We start from the raw sequence: 14141 nt of genomic DNA on the forward strand, positions 1-14141 counted from the left end.
TAATTTCAAATTTTTGTTGGTTAAATTTAAACTAATGTTGTTAGGCAGATATCAGTGGTGGCAGTAATCACAGCATATGCTGTGAGCCTTACACACAGGCTGAAAGCCAGGCAAATGCTAATAAAAATACGAAAAAAAAACAAAACAAAAAACGGCTGAAGTTATAGCCCTAAAAAGGGCTTTTTGGGGTGCTGTCCTTGCAGCAGAGATGAGATGAGTCCTTCTGGACTGTAGTGGACACTAAATACACTAGCCTAGCTATCTATTTCCCTATAATGTCAGCAGCAGAAAAACAACACGTCCTCTCACTAAGAAAGCAAGGTCGTTATGAGTCTAAAATGGCTGCTGCCAAGAAGCTGGGAGGGTCTGTGAGGGAGTGTCTGATGTTGATTGGCTCTAATGTGTCAGAAGGCTGTGATATACAGGGTCAAAGTTTCCTCAATGATGATACATAGGGGGCGGATCGAACATCGCATGTTTTCGCCAGCAGACGCGAACGCGAACAAGCTAAGTTCGCCATGAACCGTTCGGGACATCACTATTAATAATATTTAACTAGTGTTTGCGAGGCGGGAGTGCGGCGGTTTAGGGGTTATTATAGTGGCGGCAATGTCCGGGGTAGCAGATTAGGGGTTAATAAGTATAATGTAGGTGTCAGTGATGTCGGGGGCGGCAGATTAGGGGTTAATAAGTGTAAGATTAGGGGTGTTTAGACTCGGGGTTCATGTTAGGGTGTTAGGTGTAAACATAAAATTTGTTTCCCCATAGGAATCAATGGGTCTGCGTTACTGAGCTTTACGCTTTTTTGCAGGTGTTAGACTTTTTTTCAGCTGGCTCTCCACATTGATGTCTATGGGGAAATAGTGCACGAGCACGTAAAACCAGCTCACCACAGCTTTCGGCAGCGCTGGTATTGGAGTGCGGTATGGAGCCTTAATTTTGCTCTACGCTCACTTTTTGCCTGATAACGCCGGATTTTTGTAAACCTGTAATACCAGCGCTGTAGTTAAGTGAGCGGTGACAATAACGTGCAAGTTAGTACCATACTGCTCATAATGCAAAACTCGTAATCTAGCCATAAGATAGCTACAATATAACTATGAGTTATAGGGTGACCATATTGCCGCTTTAAAAAGGGACACATATGCAAAATACATATGTCAGGGTTCTTATGAAAAACATTTATTTAAACAGCCCTGGAAACAGCCCTGACATATGCATTTTTCATATGTGTCCCTTTTTAAAGCGGCAATATGGTCACCCTAATTAGTTATATTGTAGCTAGCTTAGGTTTTATTTCACAGGTAAGTTTGTTTTTAGTTTTAAATAGGTATCATTTAGTTAATAATTGTAACTTTAATTTAGCTCTATTTTAATTATGTTAAAGTTAGGGGGTGTTAGGTTTAGGGTTATGGTTAAGGTTAGGTTTAGGGTTTAGGGGTTAATATAGTTTAATTTAGGTTGTCGGTTTAGGGGTTAATATGTTTATTTAGTGGCAGTGATGTGGGAGGCCAGAGGTTTAGGGGTTAATAACTTTATTTAGTTGCGGCAATGTCGGGGAGCGGCGGAATAGGGGTTAATATCTTTATTATAGTGTGGGCGATGTTGAGGTGCGGGGGAATAGGGGTTAATAACTTTATTATAGTGGCAGCGATATTGAGAGTGGCAGATTAGGGGTTAAGATATTTATTTCAGTGGCGGTGATATCAGGAGCGGCAGATTATGGGTTAATCACTTTATGTAGGTGTCGCTGATGTCGGGGGCAGCAGATTAGGGTGTTTAGACTTGGGGTTTATGTTTGGGTGTTAGGTTTAAATGTAACTTTTTTCCCCATAGACATCAATGGGGCTGCGTTACGGAGCTTTTCATTCCGTGATCGCAGGTGTTAGTTTTTGTTCTAACACTCTCTCCCCATTGATGTCTATGGGGAAAGCGTGCATGAGCACATCAAAGCAGCACTTGTATTTTGTGCGGTATGGAGCTCAACGCAACCATATGGCACGCACAAGCCGGCTTTTTCAAAACTCGTAATGGCAGCGCTATGGAGGGTGAAATAACGCAACAAAAGTTGCGTTCATTTTGCACCCTCTATAGCGCAAAACTTGTAATCTAGGTGAATGTGAAGAACATAGGAATATAAAATATGTGTTTTGCTCAATTAGTTTTGTGATTTAGATCTTAACGCAGTCGAGTTAGCGCACATGAAAACAGCAATCTTAAGGTGTGTTATTGAAATGTTACATGTATAAAAACAAATAAGAAGAAAAATGATTATATTTTATATGTAACATTTCAATAAAGCACCTTAAGAATACTAAGTTTTAATGTTTGCTTACCCTACCACATTAAGATCTAGATTGTAAAACACGGTGCGCAAAATTCATATTTTACATTCCTATGTTCTTCACGTACAAAATAATCGCCTAGATTTAGAGTTCTGCGTTATCCATCCAAACCAGCGTTAGGGGGTCCTAAAGCTGGTTTTGGCCGCCCGCTGGTATTTAGAGTCAGTCAGGAAAGGGTCTAACGCTCACTTTCCAGCCGCGACTTTTCCATACTGCAGATCTCCTTACGTCAATTGCGTATCCTATCTTTTCAATGGGATCTTTCTAAGGCTGGTATTTAGAGTCTTGGCTGAATTGAAAGTTAGAACTCTAACGATAAAACTCCAGCCGCAGAAAAAAGTCAGGAGTTAAGAGCTTTATAGGCTAACGCCGGTTCATAAAGCTCTTAACTACTGTGCTCTAAAGGACACTAACACCCATAAACTACCTATGTACCCCTAAACCGAGGTCCCCCCACATCGCCACCACTAGAATTACATTTTTTAACCCCTAATCTGCCGACCGGACACCGCCGCAACCTACAATATCCCTATGTACCCCTAATCTGCTGCCCCTAACATCGCCGACACCTACATAATATTTATTAACCCCTAATCTGCCCCCCCCCAACATCGCCGCTACCTACCTACACTTATTAACCCCTAATCTGCCGACCGGACCTCGCCGCCACTATAATGAATGTATTAACCCCTAAACCGCCTCACTCCCGCCTCAAAAACCCTATAATAAATAGTATTAACCACTAATCTGACCTCCCTAACATCGCTGACACCTAACTTCAAGTATTAACCCCTAATCTGCCGACCGGACCTCACCGCTACTATAATAAATGTATTAACCCCTAAAGCTAAGTCTAACCCTAACCCTAACACCCCCCCTAAGTTAAATATAATTTAAATCTAACGAAATAAAATAAATATTATTAAATAAATTATTCCTATTTAAAGCTAAATACTTACCTGTAAAATAAACCCTAATATAGCTACAATATAAATAATAATTACATTGTAGCTATTTTAGGATTAATATTTATTTTACAGGCAACTTTGTATTTATTTTAACCAGGTACAATAGCTATTAAATAGTTAATAACTATTTAATAGCTACCTAGTTAAAATAATTACAAAATTACCAGTAAAATAAATCCTAACCTAAGTTACAATTAAACCTAACACTACACTATCAAAAAATTAATTAAATAAACAACCTACAATTACCTACAATTAAATCAACTAAACTAACTTACAAAAAAAACACTAAATTACAAAAACAAACAAACACTAAATTACAAAAAAAGATTACAAGAGTTTTAAACTAATTACACCTACTCTAAGACCCCTAAAAAAATAACAAAGCCCCCCAAAATAAAAAAATGCCCTACCCTATTCTAAAATAAAAAGCTCTTTTACCTTACCAGCCCTTAAAAGGGCCTTTTGCGGGGCATGCCCCAAAGAAAACAGCTCTTTTGCCTGTAAAAAAACATACAATACCCCCAAACATTACAACCCACCACCCACCACCCACATACCCCTAATCTAACCCAAACCCCCCTTAAAAAACCTAACACTAAGCCCCTGAAGATCTCCCTACCTTATCTTAACCAAGCCGGGTATCACCGATCCGTCCAGAAGAGACTCCGAAGTCTTCATCCTATCCGGCAAGAAGAGGTCCAGAAGAGGCTCCGAAGTCTTCATCCTATCCGGCAAGAAGAGGACATCTGGACCGGCAAACATCTTCATCCAAGCGGCATCTTCTATCTTCATCCATCCGACAAGGAGCTGCTCCATCTTCAAGACCTCCGGCGCGGAACATCCTCTTCTCCCGACGACTAGACGACGAATGAAGGTTCCTTTAAGGGACGTCATCCAAGATGGCGTCCCTCGAATTCCGATTGGCTGATAGGATTCTATCAGCCAATCGGAATTAAGGTAGGAAAAATCTGATTGGCTGATTGAATCAGCCAATCAGATTCAAGTTCAATCCGATTGGCTGATTGGATCAGCCAATCAGATTGAGCTTGCATTCTATTGGCTGATCGGAACAGCCAATAGAATGCAAGCTCAATCTGATTGGCTGATTGGATCAGCCAATCCGATTGAACTTGAATCTGATTGGCTGATTCAATCAGCCAATCAGATTTTTCCTACCTTAATTCCGATTTAGCTGATAGAATCCTATAAGCCAATCGGAATTTGAGGGACGCCATCTTGGATGACGTCCCTTAAAGGAACCTACATTTGTCGTCTAGTCGTCGGGAGAAGAGGATGTTCCGCGCCGGAGGTCTTGAAGATGGAGCCGCTCCTCGTCGGATGGATGAAGATAGAAGATGCCGCTTTGATGAAGATGTTTGCCGGTCCGGATGTCTTGAAGATGGAGCCGCTCCTCGTCGGATGGATGAAGATAGAAGATGCCGCTTTAATCCGGATGTTTGCCGGTCCGGATAGGATGAAGACTTCGGACCCTCTTCTGGACCTCTTCTTTCCGGATAGGATGAAGACTTCGGAGTCTCTTCTGGACGGATCGGTGATACCCGGCGTGGTGAAGATAAGGTAGGGAGATCTTCAGGGGCTTAGTGTTAGGTTTTTTAAGGGGGGTTTTGGTTAGATTAGGGGTATGTGGGTGGTGGGTTGTAATGTTGGGGATGTATTGTATGTTTTTTTACAGGCAAAAGAGCTGTTTTCTTTGGGGCATGCCCCGCAAAAGGCCCTTTTAAGGGCTGGTAAGGTAAAAGAGCTGTAAACTTTTTATTTTAGAATAGGGTAGGGCATTTTTTTATTTTGGGGGGCTTTGTTATTTTTTTAGGGGGCTTAGAGTAGGTGTAATTAGTTTAAAATTCTTGTAATTTTTTTTTGTAATTTAGTGTTTTTTTTGTAATTAGTTTAGTTTATTTAATTGTAGGTAGTTTATTTAATTAATTTATTGATAGTGTAGTGTTAGGTTTAATTGTAACTTAGGTTAGGATTTATTTTACAGGTAATTTTGTAATTATTTTAACTAGGTAGCTATTAAATAGTTATTAACTATTTAATAGCTATTGTACCTGGTTAAAATAAATACAAAGTTGCCTGTAAAATAAATATTAATCCTAAAATAGCTACAATGTAATTATTATTTATATTGTAGCTATATTAGGGTTTATTTTACAGGTAAGTATTTAGCTTTAAATAGGAATAATTTATTTAATAATATTTATTTTATTTCGTTAGATTTAAATTTTATTTAATTTAGGGGGTGTTAGGGTTAGACTTAGCTTTAGGGGTTAATACATTTATTATAGTAGCGGTGAGGTCCGGTCGGCAGATTAGGGGTTAATAATTGAAGTTAGGTGTCAGCGATGTTAGGGAGGGCAGATTAGGGGTTAATACTATTTATTATAGGGTTTTTGAGGCGGGAGTGAGGCGGTTTAGGGGTTTATATATTTATTATAGTGGAGGTGAGGTCCGGTCGGCAGATTAGGGGTTAATAAGTGTAGGTAGGTAGCGGCGACGTTGGGGGGGCAGATTAGGGGTTAATAAATATAATATAGGTGTCGGCGATGTTAGGGGCAGCAGATTAGGGGTACATAGGTATAATGTAGGTTGCGGCGGTGTCCGGAGCTGAAGATTAGGGGTTAATAATATAATGCAGGTGTCAGCAATAGCGGGGACGGCAGATTAGGGGTTAATAAGTGTAAGGTTAGGGGTGTTTAGACTTGGGGTACATGTTAGGTTGTTAGGTGCAGACTTAGGAAGTGTTTCCTCATAGGAAACAATGGGGCTGCGTTAGGAGCTGAACGCTGCTTTTTTGCAGGTGTTAGGTTTTTTTTCAGCTCAAACTGCCCCATTGTTTCCTATGGGGGAATCGTGCACAAGCACGTTTTTGAAGCTGGCCGCGTCCGTAAGCAACGCTGGTATTTAGAGATGAATTGGCGGTAAATATGCCTGTACGCTCCCTTTTTGGAGCCTAACGCAGCCCTTCAGAGAACTCTCAATACCAGCAGGGGGAAAAAACCACGCGTAGCTAACGCACCCCTTCTAAGGCAAAACTCTAAATCTAGGTGAATGTAATTTTTATTATTAATTATATATTTCTATACATATATATATATGATACTATTCATGTGCAATACATACCTATATATCTATAAGAATAGATATGCAGGTATAGACATATACATGCACATCAGGTTATCTTGCAAATGAAAAAAAAAAAATATTTGTAACTTGTAATATCGTGCGCAAAAAGCTTACTTTTAGCAGAGTTAAAGTTTGAGTGGGAGCAATAAATAGCGCTCCATTCGTAATCTGGCCCTAAGATGGGTTTGCTTTTTAGGTCAGGAACAGCACAAGGAGCTTAATATAACATATAGCCTTTATTCCTTCAAATTAAAATACAATAAGCAAATGTGCAAATATGCATAGGATTGCATCAGAGCACTGTACATAAAATCAGTCCCTCAGTCAGCAAACAGACTGACCACCGTAATTTTAGCCCATAAAATTGTTGCCATACATAGGCCATCTATAAAAATTCACTAAAAGACAATGAATGGTCAAAAATAGATGACATAAGAGACTTACTTTAACTTAAGGTGGTATACACAGATTTGGGAGGTACACACAATATTATCAATACCCACTGGAAAAACATTCAAAGGTACTAGCAAAATATATATACTACCACTCAGTAAGTATTTACACATTAATGGATAACTTAATTTACAAGTAAACAGACATATAGATTTTTCACTATGATTATGTAATCTGGCCCAAACCTAAACACAGCAAAGGCAGTAAGTAGTGCAATGATGGCAGCAACTATAAATATATATGTATATGATTATATACATATACAATATATTTATGTGTTAATATGTGTATATACACATATTAACACATACACATATAGGTATATATTTATAAGAGAGAAGATGCTTGCACTCTGGATTTTTGAAAAAGGTGCTTTATTCAGCACAAAAATATGTGACGTTTCGGGGATCAATCACCCCTTCTCTCTTGTACTATCATTTTTTGCCTGTACCCTGGTGGGTGCCATTTAAGTGGGAGTGCGCTTTCTTTGCTTTATGGTATATATTTATATACATATATATTTACTGGGAACACACAGTTCCCATAGACTGCAACGTTAAGGCACTTTTCAGTCCCACTCCTGCCAACATTACCCCAAAAATTACTGCCTTGTGCAGTTATTTTATAAAAAAATAAAGATGCTATCTTTATTTTTTAATAAAATATACTACACTGTATTTTGGGGTAATTTAGGGCAAATTTATAAAATTAACCAGAGATCTTATCCGAGCTTGCAGTAGCAATAACCAGCCACTTGTAATGGCTGTTTAATTATCTTGTGCCCACAAACGGGCATATAATTTAGCTCTCCACTTGTAATCTGGCCCTAATTGTTTTATGTGAAGGAGAAGAGAAAGAAGGGTTGTTGTATTTTAATCAGTTAGTCTAATTTCACTCCCAATAGTTAATGAAATCATATTCAGAATTTAAGCCACATGGTACGTGTGTTCTTAATCTAAACATCCAGTACATTGAATTGTCACCACCCCTTTTTGGTTTCTTAATGCTCTCTATGGCCATACATCTAAGTGTGGATGTTTGTTTACTATGTTCAAGTACAAAATGTTGTACCAATGGTGTGCTGCTTTGACCGATACTTATTGTAGATTAATGTTCCTGAATACAATCGTGAGGATCAAGTTCTTAAAATTTCATGTAGCACACCAGAGAAGATAAATCACATATATGGACTTACAGTTAAGATAGGCATTAATCTGAAAAATCTCTCCTGTAACCTCTTATTTAAAAGTGGAGGCCACATACATATGTTTACAAGCCTTACACTTTTGTTATGTAAGTGATATTTTACATGGAATTTAATTCATCAGTTGTAATAAAGATGCACTATAATTTACTTTTTAATATAGATTTAAAATTCTAATACCCCACGCTCTGCCGCCCACTTTAAAAGTCAATTTTTCTGTGAGCTAAACATTTGAATTGTTCTCCAATCAGCACTTTAGCTACAACAAAAGTGCCATATGGGAGTAGTAACTAATGAGTTCAAACTTTTCCAAAATTTGGTTAATTATTAAATCAATCATTTGTTGCTAAATTGTTATATAGCCATAGATACTCTTGTCCAACTATTGTATCTCCAGATACTCCGGTAGCGCTATTTGTGTTAATTTTTAAGTGATTTTATTTAGGCATACATGTTGATGTTTTTGTAACAATTAGAATAAAAGCTAAGATTTAACCATGGCCTCAACATTGGGCTAGAGATATTGATGTGTAAGTGTGTGCCAATTTGGAAGTCCTAATGCACTATGTGAGAGGCTCGGGAGTGCATCTGCAAGGGTTAAATGGATTGAAGTTCTGTGTGAGTATACCGACACTTTGCAAGAGTTGTCCATGGTGGAAGCTAGGATTGCACCCAGGAAGGAGTGATAGGCTTCTAAGGTGTTTCGTTAATCCATGTGAAAAAAAATGAGTGAGTACTGACTATATATGGTTAGTGGAATAACTACACTACCTGTGGGGTTCTTGGTCATATATTGACGATCATAGTGACACTAGTGATGTCGCAAACCTAAAAATTTCGGTTTGCAAACGGCGGACTCAAACCTCAGCAACTGTTCGCGAACCGGCGAACCGGGCGAACCGCCATTGACTTCAATAGGCAGGCTAACTTTAAAACCAACAGGGACTCTTTCTGGCCACAATAGTGATGGAAAGGGGAGGGGACTAACACCTGGACTGTGGCATGCCGGAGCGGGATCCATGGCAAAACTCCCACAGAAAATTACATAGTTGATGCAGAGTCTGGTTTTAAGCCATAAAGGGCATAAATCACCTAACATTCCTAAATTGTTTGGAATAACGTGCTTTAAAACACCAGATATGAGTGGTGGTACTGAGCGAGTAGGCACAGTATATGCTGTGAGCCTGACACACAGGCTGGCAGTGGCAGGCAGGCAACTGCTATTAGATTACACTAGCAGACTGATGTAAAAAATTTTTTTTTAAATTTACACTACTGTTACACCAGATATGACTGGTGGTGGCACTGAGCAAGAAGGCACAGTATATGCTGTGAGCCTGACACACAGGCTGGCAGTGGCAGGCTGGCCTGCTGGCAACTGAAATTAGATTACACTAGTAGACTGGTGTAAAAGTTTTTTTTTTTTTAAATTTACACTAATGTTACACCAGATATGAGTGGTGGCACTGAGCAAGTAGGCACAGTATATGCTGTGAGCCTGACACACAGGCTGGCAGTGGCAGGCAAGCAACTGCTATTAGATTACACTAGCAGACTGGTGTAAAAGTTTTTTTTTTTTTTTAAATTACACTAATGTTACACCAGATATAACTGGTGGTGGCACTGAGCAAGTAGGCACAGTATATGCTGTGAGCCTGACACACAGGCTGGCAGTGGCAGGCTGGCCTGGCAACTGAAATTAGATTACACTAGCAGACTGATGTAAAAGTTTTTTTTTTAAATTTACACTAATGTTACACCAGATATGAGTGATGGCAGTGAGCAAGTAGGCACAGTATATGCTGTGAGCCTGACACACACTGACAGGCAGGCAAATGCAATTAGATTACAAAGAATAAAAAAAAATGATGTTCTAGCCCTAAAAAGGGCTTTTTGGGGTGCTGTCCTTACAGCAGAGATCAGATGAGTCCTTCAGGACTGTAGTGGACACTGAATACACTAGCCTAGCTATCGATTTCCCTATTAAATTAGCAGCAGCTACACTGTCCCTCCTCTCACTAGCAATGCAGCTTCCGAATGAATCTAAAATGGCTGCTGTCCATGAGGTGTAAGGGTCTGGGAGGGAGGGTCTGCTGCTGATTGGCTGGAATGTGCCTGCTGACTGTGAGATACAGGGTCAAAGTTTAGGCAATGATAAAGAATAGGGGCGGATCGAACATCACATATGTGCGCCCGCCGCTGCGAACGCGAACAAGCTATGTTCGTCGGGAACTGTTCTCCGGTGAAATGTTCTCGACATCACTAAGTGACAGTACATGGATCATTTTGTACTCTCTATACCAGTGTGTCATACAAAAACGCTTTATAGCTCATTTGCTATGTAAGTACCTAACTAAACAAAGGGTGATTATCTTGTTTTTACAAAAGACACACTGATTGGAGAGCCCTCCCACTCTTCTAAAGCCCGTCAGTACCCTGTGTTCCTATCTGCCCCCCATTGCTTGAAATATAGAGGGACAGCCATTTTAATTCACAGGAAGATTATCTTTCAATCGGTACATATGGAGAGAGAACCCTTGGGTAGGTATGTCATTTGTATTGGCCAGTCTTTACATTTCTATATACACTAGTATTGGTGTACTCACCAAATACAAACCAAGCATGTTTTCAGCACAGTAACTAAGGTGAAGCAGGGTAAAATTCACATAGGTGGAGACTTTAAAGGAAGAGGAAACCGTACAATTTTCTTTCATGAATTTCATAGAACATACAATCTTAAACAACTTTCCAATTTAATTCTATCAAATTTGCTTCATTCTCATATTATCCTTTGCTGAAGGAACAACATTGCACTACTGGCAGCTAGTAGTGATGTTGTGAACAGTTCGGCGGAGAACAGTTCCCAGCGAACATAGCTTGTTCGCGTTTGCCGCTGGGGGCGAACATATGCGATGTTTGATCCGCCCCCTATTCGTCATCATTGAGGAAACTTTGACCCTGTATCTCACAGCCTTCAGACACATTTGAGCCAATCAGCAGCAGACACTCCCTCACAGACCCTCCCAGCTCCTGGGCAGCAGTCATTTTAGATTCATTATGATCTTGCATTGTTAGTGAGAGGAGGTTTAGTGCTGCTGCTGATATTATAGGGAAATAGATAGCTAGGCTAGTGTATTTAGTGTCCACTACAGTCCTGAAGGACTCATCCCAAAAAGCCTTTTTTTTTTTTTTTTTTTTTTTTAAATTTTATTTGCATTTGCCTGGCTGTCAGCCTGTGTGTGAGGCTCACAGCATATACCGTGATTAGTGCCACCACTGATATCTGCTTAACATTAGTGTAAATTTAAACAAAAAAACTTTTAAATTATTTTGCTAGTGTAATCTAATTTCATTTTCTATCAGGCCTGTGTGTCAGGCTCACAAAGCATATACTGTGGTTAATTGCTGTGCCAGCCACCACTCATATCTGCTTAACATTATTGTAATTTTTTTAAAAAAAACTTTAAAATCATTTTGCTAGTGTAATCTAATTTCATTTTCTTTAAGGCCTGTGTGTCAGGCTCACACAGCATATACTGTGGTTAATTGCTGTGCCAGCCACCACTCATATCTGCTTAACATTATTGTAAATTTAAGCAAAAAAACTTTTAAATCATTTTGCTAGTATAATCTAATTTCATTTTCTATCAGGCCTGTGTGCCAGGCTCACACATCATATACTGTGGTTAATTGCTCTCTGCCACCACTGATATCTGGTGTAACATTAGTGTAAAATAAAAAAATAAAAAACTTTTACATCATTTTGCTAGTGTAATCTAATTTCATTTTCCATCAGGCCTGTGTGTCAGGCCCACAGCATATACTGTGATTAATAGCTCTGTTTTCCACCACTTATATCTGGTGTAACATTAGTGTAAATTTAAAAAAAAATTTTTTTTACATCAGTCCTCTTCTAGTGTTATTTAATTTTAGTTGCCAGGCCAGCCTGGCTGCCACTAGTGCCAGCCTGTGTGTCAGGCTGCCAGCATATACTGAGCCTACTTCCATCCTCAGTGCCACCACTCCTATCTGGTGTAACATTAGTTTAAATTTTGTAAAAAAAAACTTTTACATCAGTCTTCTAGTGTTATTTAATTTTAGTTGCCAGGCCAGCCTGCCACTAGTGCCAGCCTGTGTGTCAGGCTACCAGCACATACTGTGCCTACTTCTATCCTGAGTGCCACCACTCCTACCTGTTGTAACATTAGTGTAACTTTTTTTAACTTTCCAACTAGTGCCACAAATCATATTTGTTATAACAGTAGTGTAAATATTTAAAATAAAACTTTTTTGACTGTGAATCATCAGCCTGCTAGTGCAATTGAATTGCAGTTGCCTGCCTGCCAGCGTGTGTGCCAGGCCCACTTACCAACTAGTGCCACCAATCATATTTGTTATAACAGTATTGTAAATATTTTAAATAAAACATTTTTAGACTGTGAATCATCAGTCTGCTAGTGCAATTGAATTGCAGTTTTCTGCCTGCCAGCATGTGTGCCAGGCCCACTAGCCAACTAGTGCCACAAATCATATTTGTTATAACAGTAGTGTAAATATTTAAAATAAAAACTTTTTTGACTGTGAATCATCAGTCTGATAGTGCAATTGAATTGCAGTTGCCTGCCTGCCAGCGTGTGTGCCAGGCCCACTTGCCAACTAGTGCCACCAATCATATTTGTTATAACAGTATTGTAAATATTTAAAATAAAAACTTTTTTGACTGTGAAACATCAGTCATCTAGTGTAATCTAATTGCAGTTGCCTTCCTCCCAGTGTGTGTGCCAGGCCCACTTGCCAACTAGTGCCACCAATCATATTTGTTATAACAGTAGTGTAAATATTTTAAAAAAAAATTTTTTTGACTGTGAAACATCAGTCTGCTAGTGTAATCTAATTGAAGTTGCCTGCCTGCCAGCGTGTGTGCCAGGCTCACTTGCCAACTATTGCCACCAATCATATTTGTTATAACAGTTTTGAAAATATTTAAAATAAAAATGTTTTTGACTGTGAATCATCAGTCTAGTGCAATTGAATTGCAGTTGCCTGCCTGCCAGCGTGTGTGCCAGGCCCACTTGCCAACTAGTGCCACCAATCATATTTGTTATAACAGTATTGTAAATATTTTAAATAAAACATTTTTAGACTGTGAATCATCAGTCTGCTAGTGCAATTGAATTGCAGTTTTCTGCCTGCCAGCATGTGTGCCAGGCCCACTAGCCAACTAGTGCCACCAATCAAATTTGTTATAACAGTATTGTAAATATTTAAAAAAAAAACTTTTTGGACTGTGAATCATCAGTCTGCTAGTGCAATTTAAAGTTGCCTGCCTGCCAGCGTGTGTGCCAGGCCCACTTGCCAACTAGTGCCACCAATCATATTTGTTATTACAGTAGTGTAAATATTTTAAATTAAAACTTTTTTGACTGTGAATCATCAGTCTGCTAGTGCAATTGAATTGCAGTTTCCTGCCTGCCAGCATGTGTGCCAGGCCCACTAGCCAACCAGTGCCACGAATCATATTTGTTATAACAGTATTGTAAATATTTTAAATAATTTAAAAAAAATTTGACTGTGAAACATCAGTCTGCTAGTGTAATCTAATTGAAGTTGCCTGCCTGCCAGCGTGTGTGCCAGGCCCACTTGCCAACTATTGCCACCAATCATATTTGTTATACTAGTTTTGAAAATATTTAAAATAAAAACTTTTGTTGACTGTGAATCATCAGTCTGCTAGTGCAATTGAATTGCAGTTGCCTGCCTGCCAGAGTGTATGCCAGGCCCACTTGCCAACTAGTGCCACCAATCATATTTGTTATAACAGTAGTGTAAATATTTAAAAAAAAAACTTTTTTGACTGTGAAGCATCAGTCAGCTAGTGTAATCTAATTGCAGTTGCCTTCCTCCCAGCGTGTGTGCCAGGCCCACTTGCCAACTAGTGCCACCAATCATATTTGTTATAACAGTAGTGTAAATATTTAAATTAAAAACGTTTTTGACTTTGAATCATCAGTCTGCTAGTGCAAT

The sequence above is a fragment of the Bombina bombina genome, chromosome 8, assembly GCF_027579735.1.
Source record: "Bombina bombina isolate aBomBom1 chromosome 8, aBomBom1.pri, whole genome shotgun sequence".
NCBI lineage: Eukaryota > Metazoa > Chordata > Amphibia > Anura > Bombinatoridae > Bombina > Bombina bombina.